This window comes from Oryza glaberrima, chromosome 10 (assembly GCF_000147395.1).
Source record: "Oryza glaberrima chromosome 10, OglaRS2, whole genome shotgun sequence".
In the NCBI taxonomy this organism is placed as follows: Eukaryota; Viridiplantae; Streptophyta; class Magnoliopsida; order Poales; family Poaceae; genus Oryza; species Oryza glaberrima.
The window spans coordinates 2,418,873-2,429,345 of NC_068335.1; the positions used below are offsets into that span (position 1 = coordinate 2,418,873).

At 41.0% G+C, this 10,473-nt stretch overlaps 1 pseudogene; it reads left to right on the forward strand.

Moving 5' to 3' along the window:
• Positions 1-1,053: 1,053 nt before the first annotated feature.
• Positions 1,054-6,650, forward strand: LOC127752641 (uncharacterized; annotated as a pseudogene).
• The last annotated feature ends 3,823 nt before the right edge of the window (positions 6,651-10,473 follow it).

Sequence of the window (10,473 nt, forward strand, 5' to 3'; positions counted from 1 at the left end):
ATGTAGGAAAGCTGCTTTAAAAAAATAATATTAGTCTATTTTTAAAGTTTTTAAGCTAATACTTAAATTAATCATGCGTTGCTGCCATGCCGTTTTGTTAGCTGGGAGAAGGGTTCCAACTACTCCAAATAACATAGCCTTAGAGACTCTTATACCAAATGTCAAAATGTCACAAAGTTAGGTACTAGAGCAAATTTTGCAAAAAAAAGAGTATAGTTTACATGTAATTTTACAATATTATAATTGTGTTAGATAGAGTATCGCTATATTGCAATAGAAAATTAGTAATAAAAATATATTTAAGATTAAATTTTACACAACCACATATACCTATATCAAACTATCGCAAAACTATAGATTTAAATCAGTGTATCACAAAGCTACAAATTTAGCAAATAAATTATCCCAAAGCTAAATGTTTATGATGTAGTATCAGAAAAATATATTTTTAGTACCAAATTTATCACAAGACATTAGTCACAATTTAACCATAAAAGTACAATATTAAAGTTTCAACATAAGAAGTACTGCTAAGGATTTATAAACTCTAAAATCTGTAATTTTGTGATAACTTCAATATTAAATATATAGTATGTAGTTTTGTGATACTTAGTCACAAATCTATAGTTTTTTTATAAATTTGGTGTTAAATTTATAGTTTTACGAGAAAATACCTTAAACCTATAATTTTATAGGATATTTTGATAAAAAAAATTACTCTATATTTAGACACAGAGGTATACCAAAGTAGGTTAAATTTTGCTTCCAAACCAAACAGCCTAACAAGCCGTGTGAAGAGAAGGCCCACAAGCCAAATGGGCCAAACAAACAAAAAGCCCGCGCGCAACGGACGTTTCTCCCGCGCTTTCCTAATCCACACGACAGACTGACCCCGCGCGCGCGAACGGTAATTTTTTTTCGGAAAATATTTTTTTTCCTCTCAAAAAGAAGAAAATAATTTTTTTTTGGGAAAATAAAACACAGTGAAACAACCCCCCCCCCCCCCCCCCCCCCCCCGACCTCTCTACTCCCACTAGGCTCCCACATCATCCGATGGCTCGCCGCCGACGCCGCCGCCGCCGCGCCGCGCCGTCGCCGACGTCGGCGCTGGACGGGGACGACATCCTGCGCGAGATCCTCGTCCGCCTCCCGACCTCGTCGTCCTCCCTCCCGCGCGCCTCCCTCGTCTGCAAGCAGTGGCGCCGCGTCGTCTCCGACCCGGCCTTCCTCCGCCGCTACCGCGCCCACCACGGCGAGCCCCTCCTCCTCGGCTTCTTCGCCGACCACTGCGGCTACCCAGTCTTCCGCTCCATCCACGACGCCCCCGACCGCATCCCGCCCGAGCACTTCCTCATGCCGCGCGACAAGGGCGCCGGGCGATGCAACTAGGACGTCCTCGGCTGCCGCCATGGCCGCGTCCTCGTCTACAACCGGACGCGGAACGAGATCACCGTGTGGGACCCCGCCACCGGCCACCGCAGCTGCGCGGCCGCCCCGCCGGAGCTCGGCGACGACAAGGAGAAGATCGTCTTCAACGGCGCCGTGATCTGCGCCGCCGCCTCCGGCGAAGGCCACGTCCATGGCGACTGCCACTCCAGCCCCTTCCAGGTCGTCTTGATAGGCATCCACACCGACTATAAACCCGTCTACGCTTCGCTCTACTCGTCGCAGGCCGGCGTATGGGGCGATCTCATCACATTAGAGTGTCCTCCTGTGTATGATACATGCTTGCCCAGCACCCTGATTGGAAATTCTCTCTACTGGTTGTTCAGTGGCGAGGAGGAGGGCATACTGGAGTTTGATCTGGGTAGGGAGAGCCTAGCTATAATCGAGATGCCTTCTGAATTTCTGCATTATAATTCGCATCGCAGCTTCCAGATTATGCCGGCAGAGGATGGTGGTATTTGCCTTGCCATTTTGTCATACCAGATCATGGAATTGTGGGAGAGGAAGATCAGCTCTGATGGTGTCGGTGTCGCCGAATGGGCGATGCTGAAGAAGATTGAATTGGGCGTGATCCTAGGGCTCGGCCGTATGGGGGGATCGGAAAATTTGATAGTGGCATATGATGAAGATTATCAGCTTATTTTTGTAAGGACGATCAATGGTGTCTTCATGATCCACCTTGAGTCAATGCAGTTCAAGAATCTTGGAAAAGACAACTTCGACGGCATCCTTCATGCATACAGTGCTTTCTGCACCGCAGGTAACTCCCTGTCTTTACACTACAGGGAAACAAGAACAATCTAATTATGCTTGCTGTTGTTTGCATGATAATCTTTCATTTAGTAATGGCTTTAATTTCTAAGATAACGTTTATCTTTATCCATCGGCAAATCATCTAGTATTTCTTTATGGATTTAATAACACTGCTGCAGGAAATGAGATAAAGGAAAGAGTTAAAAAGTTTTGCCGATCATGCAAATAAATAGAGTTACAATGTTAATGGGTCAGAAGGATTGAACTGGCTTGAACCCTTTTAATGTGCAAAACATGGCACTTTCTTTTGGTTTTTTCTTCTTTGATATCAGTATTCTTTCTATCGTTTTCCACAATCCACATCCTACATAGTCACAGTTATTTAGAGTTTCTGGCACCATTGGCAGAACTAAAAGGCTGATAGTTAGGTTGCTTTGCTTTTGAGGTTGTGGATGCTGTGTGTCTAATCTTCATTTCTAGTAATAGAAATTGGAGAGGAATCACCTCCCTTTCTTTCAAAACAGAAGTCAAAGTTATTGAGTTCCATATGTGTGCCAGGAAACAGGGTACGAGTAGCTTGGATGGATGTAGCAGTATTTTTGTGTTTATCCGTCCGTAAAAGTTTTAGATGTTTAATTATATCTAGTCATTACTGTTTTTTTAGTTCCTGCTGGCTTCTATGACTCTGTCCAAAGTAGTATGGCCATTGGGGATGTAATGACTTTATAACCCATGAAATGAACTAATAAATAATTTTATAAGGAGCCAATCATCTCCTGCTATTTATAATTTTATATCCCTTCTCCCCAATCTAACATCACTCCTCATCTAGTGGGTGATTTGCCAAGAGCCGAGAGAAGAGTTGGTACCATCTCCGAAATTATGGGATTCGATGAGGATGACAGCAACTCAGCAGATCCTCCGAAGGGAGCAGGAGCAGTAGAAGGCAATGCTGCCGCACCCTCATGTGAAACTATACCTGATGAAGGTAAGCTATATTTTGATTTTGATTTGTGGATCTCTTACCTGCTAGATCTTGGATAATGAGAACTTTGAAAGGCTGATGTGTTGCTGATTTGTGAGTTCCAATGAGCAATATTTCTAAATTGAAAATTGACTAGCAAAATGCCCATGCGTTGCATTGGGTAAAGCATAAAAAAGCGATAGTAATGGGTGTGTAGGAGCGAAATGCCACCGGATTAATTAAGGTTCTTATAGACAAATCGAATCTTTCCGGTGCAAGTAAGACGCTAACATGACATAATTATTTGTTGCTCTAAATCCATTGACATGGATGATTATAGGAAAACTATTAATACAATTTTAAAATAAAATTATGTATTATAGAGTAAAGTTTGAAACCCAAAAAGTACTTACTTTTGTCATGTATTATTATGAGTTGGTTGCAATGCATGGTTATTTTTTGGTACTTGATATTGATAAACACCTTTTTTTTACATATTGTAAAGAGTAGCAATAGTATAAGAAATGTTTTTCGCTATCTATCAGATCAACCTCACTGCACTCTAATCGCATAATTGTTTTCACTATAAAAAAATAGAAGGAAATCATACAATGAATAGAAAAAAATTGGATGTAAACACGATTCATTTTATTGGTGATTACATTTTTTTAAAAAAAAGACATGTTATTGTTTTCTATTTTCTAAAAATAATTTATTTTGTCATAAATAATTCATTTTGTTGGTGATCACTTTTTTTTTAAAAAAAAAGACATGTGGTTTTTTTAAATTAATAAAATTGCGTTATTTTTATCTGATTCCTATTAGACGTGGATCCAAACATTTTTCAATGTTGTAGCCTCGGGCAAGCCTTCTATTTAAGCTAGTGCTGCCCAAGCTAGGCAAAAGGTGGTATTATTTGTGCACTGAAATGTGACCCGTGTGGGGCCCACTTGCCACGTCAGTTAAAACTGGCCACGACACTGCCGAGGGATCTAAATTAACATGGTATTGTAAGTTAGAGGGTGAGCTCGGGTGTGTTCTGACACCCCCCTAGTTTCTAACCCCTCTCCCTCATTTTCCGCACGCACGCTTTTCAAAATATTAAACGGTGTGTTTTTTTAAAAAGTTTCTATACGAAAGTTGCTTAAAAAAATCAAATTAATCTTTTTTTAAAAAAAATAGCTAAGACTTAATTAATCACGTGCTAATAGACCACTCCGTTTTCTGTGCACAGTTGATTCGGTTCGGATCGGCTGGAGCAAACACAGCCGAGGTATACCTGGTATTTGATTTAGCGATGGATTGTATATTCGGCGACAAATTAAGGGATCTAAAGTGAACTTATTCCCGGTTGCTACAGTATCGCACAATGCTGTACTGCCGTACTGGGCTGCTGCGTTGCTATGTGGGCTGACTGCTAGGCTGCATTTGCTTTTTGTTGGGCCTTCCTGCTTGCTAGCTTTCTCTTTTTTTTTCGTTCCTCTTTTTACTGTGGAGGGTCAAAATCGCCGTCACGCGTCCCGATTCTGATTCGCGGATTACTGGCGAAAATCGCGTGGGCCCACCCACTAATGACGGACGAAAAAATTAACCGGAAGCTTTACATATTTTTTAATTAGGTTTAGATTTGATCTGCTTCCCTTCTATTAAAATTTCGTTATTAGCTTATTCAATTGCAGTTTTTCGAGTACGATGCTTCTTTGGTGCTAACCTTGTTTCTTTCTGTATTGACATAAAAAAAAGGTTTTAGGTTTTAGGGTTTAAGGTTTTAGCAAAACCTGCCTGCAATCAAATGTTTTAGTTTGCATTTTAAGGACTGGAAGAGTGGAGCATACCAACGTGATTCGTTGCAATATGCAGCTCAATTCCATCCTCTGAAAGCTTGAAGGGCACCAAACAAACCCCCTGCATATTACTTTAAACAGAGCAGAATAAAATTGTTTAGTCAAAGTTAGGACAATATGTAAAAAAAATAAAACATATTCAATAGAAATGGAATAGAGCTTTTCGTGGTGGTTTCTAAGTCACTTTTACCTTCCAGTTACTGCTCTAATGCACAACCTAGCTATACATCAATATTGACTATTAAGCTTGTTTACAGAGTATTTTAATATTAGTCAATATCTCAAATTCTCAATAGCCAGCTCAATTGCTCAATCCAGTTTGTTCAGCACCAAAATCCCTCTGATTAATATATTTTAATAAGAGAGTTCTGCATAGATACGAGGGGAAGAATAGAATAAACTGTAAAGAAATCAACCAAAAAAAGCAATCAATTGGAGAAATGGAACTTTGAGCCATTCTTAGTCCATGAATTGAAGGAATTATTTCTTTTGGATCATAAAGTTTCTTGAATCCATATGTTTCAATTAACTAAGTACTGTTATTCGTTAAACAAGACCTTCTGATATTGAGTAGATGTAAGCCTTGTTGAGTCATTTGTTCTTTTGAGCCTGCAGGAATGGTAGATAATGAAAACCTGGACTATGTTTGGAATCATGGTGAAAGAATTGGTGAAGGATTTAAATGCAAGTACTGTAAAATGACCAGGAAAAGTGGCCGTGGGACGCGGCTAAAGGAGCATCTTGCAGGGAGGCGTCACAATGTCATTGCCTGCTCAGGAGTGCCACCAAAAGTTAGGAAAGCTATGAGGATTTCTTTGAACAAAGTAAAACAAAGGACAAAAGCAGCGAAGAACCGTCGAGCAAAAATGAAGAAACCAAACACGCAAAACATGGTTCGTCATGGTGTCCACAATAACAGTAAGGAACAACAAATGCAAATGGCAAAGCAATTGTCATTAGAGGAATTTCACTATCGGCAGAAAATGGAGAAGAGAGGCAGCACATTTGAGTATGGTGGTGGAAGTGACAGCAGAAGTGCTCCAGATGCCTGCTGTAACGTCGCAGGCAGCTGTGTAGGTGGAGGTGTCGTATTGCCACAATCATCCAGCAAAACAAGGCTCAAACTTCATGGCATGGATGCAGATGATGTGTACCGTGGGGCATCGGCACAAACTGAAATTGGCACATCAGAACTAAGAAAAGCTTGGGCAGAATGGTTTCACAACAATGGTATTCCTGGAATAAAAGCAGATTGCCCATATTTCCGTCGTGCCATGGAGCTGACACAACAGCTTGGTTTCAATGTGGCTGTTCCTACTGGTGCCGAAATAGATGGCGCTTATCTTGATGCCGATGAAGAAGAAATAAATGTTGATGCCATCAATGCTGAAAAGTCATGTGAAGCAGTTCTTGATATGCCCTTGATCACATGGACCAAGAAACACATTGGCAAGAACCACAAAGCCAATAAGAAATATCATGAAATGGCTAATACACTAACTCAAGATCTTGGATCACCTGGAAGCAAGCGTAAGCGCGTTGAAGTTAAACAGGGGAAACAGCCCATGAACAACAAAGAAGAGTTCATGGGAAGTGATGATGAGATGGGCATTCCATCTGATATGTCCAACATGCCAAGGTAGACGACAGTACAGCGGCAAACTGCTGACAGTCATGAATTGATGATTTCTGCTTTTGCTAGTTTTATGTATGGCTAGTTAAATATTGGCCTCATGAACTGTACTGAGAATCTGAGATTGCGTTTGATACCTGCTTGCTTTATGAACATTGATCTACGATGGCAAATTGGTGCTGTAGCTTTTGCATGTTTCCTAAAGTTTAAGGAACTGCTTTATTGTGCCTTGCAGGTATTGATCAATACTATTCCTAATGTGTATTTGAGACACCTGATGGTTAGTGTGAACTTTGTTTTAGAAGATGATGGCGAGTGTGTTGTTTCACCGGTTGTCTTAGTTTTTCTTTTGCTAGTTCCATCTTTGTGAGTCAAATTAACAATTTGGCATTTCACTTCAGCCAATTGTAATTGCTGGTTGTATGATGTGTTTTGGAGCAGTCACATGTCCCCTTCTCGTTTGCTTCGGCTTATCAGAATTGTTTTGTATGGTATATGTTGTCTGTACATCGTCATAAAGTCATTAAATTGTGGTGTGTTTTTATAAATGACAAAAACGTCCAACTGACAACACATTTCAGGAAAGCATTACTTTCAAAGGCCATAGGAGAGTGTGAGGTTTTCACATATTTTAAACCTTTTCTGAATATTATTTTATTAATATTTTAGACACGCCGGGAAAACTGGCACTAAAAATAATATTTGAGCGTCGATGTTGGATTGCGTGCGGCAGCAGGAATTTTAGCGTGGCAAGGAGATGCTGCAATGTCATGTTGCCCTGTTTTACTAATAAAACTAGTAAGTTTAACCAAAAACTTAAGGTTACGCTGGCCAGCTAATTAACGAGCACAATTGCTTAAGCTAGTAGAGAAGGCCTTGTTAGTTCTAAACATTTAGGCCTCAGTTATCAAGTCGGCACAGCTAGAGCCAGATTAGAGGGAGCAGCAAACAAGCAGAGTTCAGAGTTACACACCTCTTTTCATCGTCTCCTCCCTGCTTTTTTACTCTTAATAGATTACAAAACTTAACAATCACAACTAATCCAAGTGAAATAGATGGGAGTGGACATTTCCCCAACGGCAGCGGGATCCGTCGGGGATCCTATCAGTAGAGATGAAATCGGTTCGGATAGTTTTCAAGCGTCCGAATGTTTTTATGGAAAAACAAAAGCAATGTCGGATGAATAATTTCACATAGGATCGAAAATAGAAATAAATTTAGAATTTTTCAGAAACAGATATGCATATAGTTAATAAATATGAAGTTTTATCCCTATTAGACCCTTAATTTAGATTTTTATTTAATTATAAAATAATAATTAACAATGCAATTAACGTGGATTCCTCTTTTTAAAATAACAAGTTTTCACATTAAAAAATACATATTTTTTAATATTTATACACATATCCGGATAGTATCTCTTGCCCAACTCATTTGTCAAATATCTTTAGAAACATGGTATGTGTTGCAGTTGCAGCTATCTGTTATACTTACTAGTTCCAGACCATACATTGCATGGTATGTATTATATTTTTTAATTTTAAATAAACTAACGAATCTAAATTGGTTACAAATGACATATCGTATTTAACATAAATTTAATATATTATTTTGAATAAAAGAACTATTTCTATCTCATCGTTGATTTTGGAAGCATAGTCCAAGGGCATTTATATTGCAATATTCTTGACCATATTTTTTTTATTTGCTATGTATATGTATATGATAATATCTTTTTTCGTATTCTGGGTATTCGTATTTGTTTTTAGTTTTTTTAAAAAAATATGAAAATGAGTATAATAAAGCTGATGTCCATCTGTATTTGAGCCATTTTCATCTGTAGCTATCAATGTACTAAATAGATATATGCTCTGAAATCAACCAAGGAACGGGAGCAGGTTGGCCAGCCTGCAGATTACCATATATGGACATGGAGGGATGGGAGCCATGGATTATAACCAAGAGGAATATGGTATGAGAGCTGCTACAGCCCGAGATTCCGTTAAAACGGGATATCAAGACTTCATATTCCGACTTCCTCCCACACTACGTACATGCACGAGTCGCGAGCTATATCTCGATCGCGTTGGCGCTTCTCTCGTAGTATCACACTGCGGCCGAAGAGGTGCGCATCGTGCCACTATACGAGCAGCACATCGAGGACGTCGAGTCCGCTACGCCGCTGCACGCATGCGCCGTGAACAACCAATTAATCCATGTCTCTCTCGCTGGTGCTGGCGCCGGCCGGCGGCACCAATGGAACTAGCAGTTCCGTGGGCGCCGCCGCTGGCCAGCGTAGTCTCGACAACGGAAAATCTATACGCATCCATCATCTCTAAAGCTTTACATGTGCTAGTGTTCTTCTCTACTAGCTAGTGGGTGTGCTGCTAACTGCATGCATGCATGTGACGTGAGTAGCTAACCTTGTTGAGTGCAACACTAAATGAGGATCTAATCCTTGCTAGTGTCTATATATATATATATATATATATATATATATATATATATATATATATATATATATATATATATATATATATATATATATATCCATGGACACTTTATGATATGGTTGTATCTATATATGTGCTAATACCTGATACCGACATATACCACGTCTAGTATCTATATATATTGGGACTGATAACTAGGTACCATGTATCAGGTATCACACCTGATAGGCTGATACCTATAGATATCAGGCCTAATAATCGTTAGTACCAGGTACCATACATGATACCTATCAATCAAGTTAGATACCTATCGATATCGGGCCTAATCATTGTTAGTATCAGGTACCATACATGATACTTAAATCAAGTCTGATACGTATTAGTATCAGACCTGATCATTGTTGGTACTAGGTACTAGATATGGTACCTATCGATTAAGCCTGAAACTTGTCAGTATCAGATCTAATATGTATCAGACATGATACCTACCAATCTTGATACTTATTGGTATCGGGTCTCATACGTATCGGTAAGGGGGCTGCTATATAACGGTATCCCGTTTTCGAACGGGGTGTAATACCTATTAGGTATCAGGTGTAATACCTATTAGGTATCAGACGATTCTACACACGTTTCAGGTGATACCTGCAAGTATCATGTGATACTTATCAGATATCATGCGATTTTCTACCACGTATCGCGTGATACTCGCAAGGTATCATGCGATACCTGTCAGGTATCAAATGATTTCAACCACGTATCGCGTGATACTCACGAGGTATCATGCTATCACTTTCTACCATGTATCACTTGATACTCGCGAGGCATCAGACGATTTCTACCATGTATCACGTGATACTTGCGAGGTATTAGATGATACCTACCAGGTATCAGGTGATTCCTACTAGATATAGTTGGGCATCCCGTTGGGGAAGGAGCACCCCGACACGCGCGGTCGCCCCCAGCAGCCGTCCCTTGTAGATGAGGACGGCGACGGCGGCAGTAGAGGACGGGCGCGGCGACGGCGGCGGTAGCGGGGGACGGGCGCGTCAGCGGTGGGGGATGGGCGCGGCGGCGGCGGCGGCGACAGCGGCTGCGACGGGGGACGGACGCGGCGGCGGCGGCGGCGGGGACAGCGACGGCGGCAATGGGGGACAGGCGCCACGGCGGCGGCGGAGGAGGCGACGGGGGACGGGTGCGGCAGTGGCGGGGGACGGCGACAGCGGCAAGTGAATGTATGGATAAGAATCGCGTGTGGAGAGGAGCTATCCTGTTGGGGGACGGTATCCCGTCCCCTAGCATTCCCGTATCGATAATAAGCCTGATTATTGTTGGTACATGATACATGACCTGATACGTATTGGTACCGAGTACCAGATT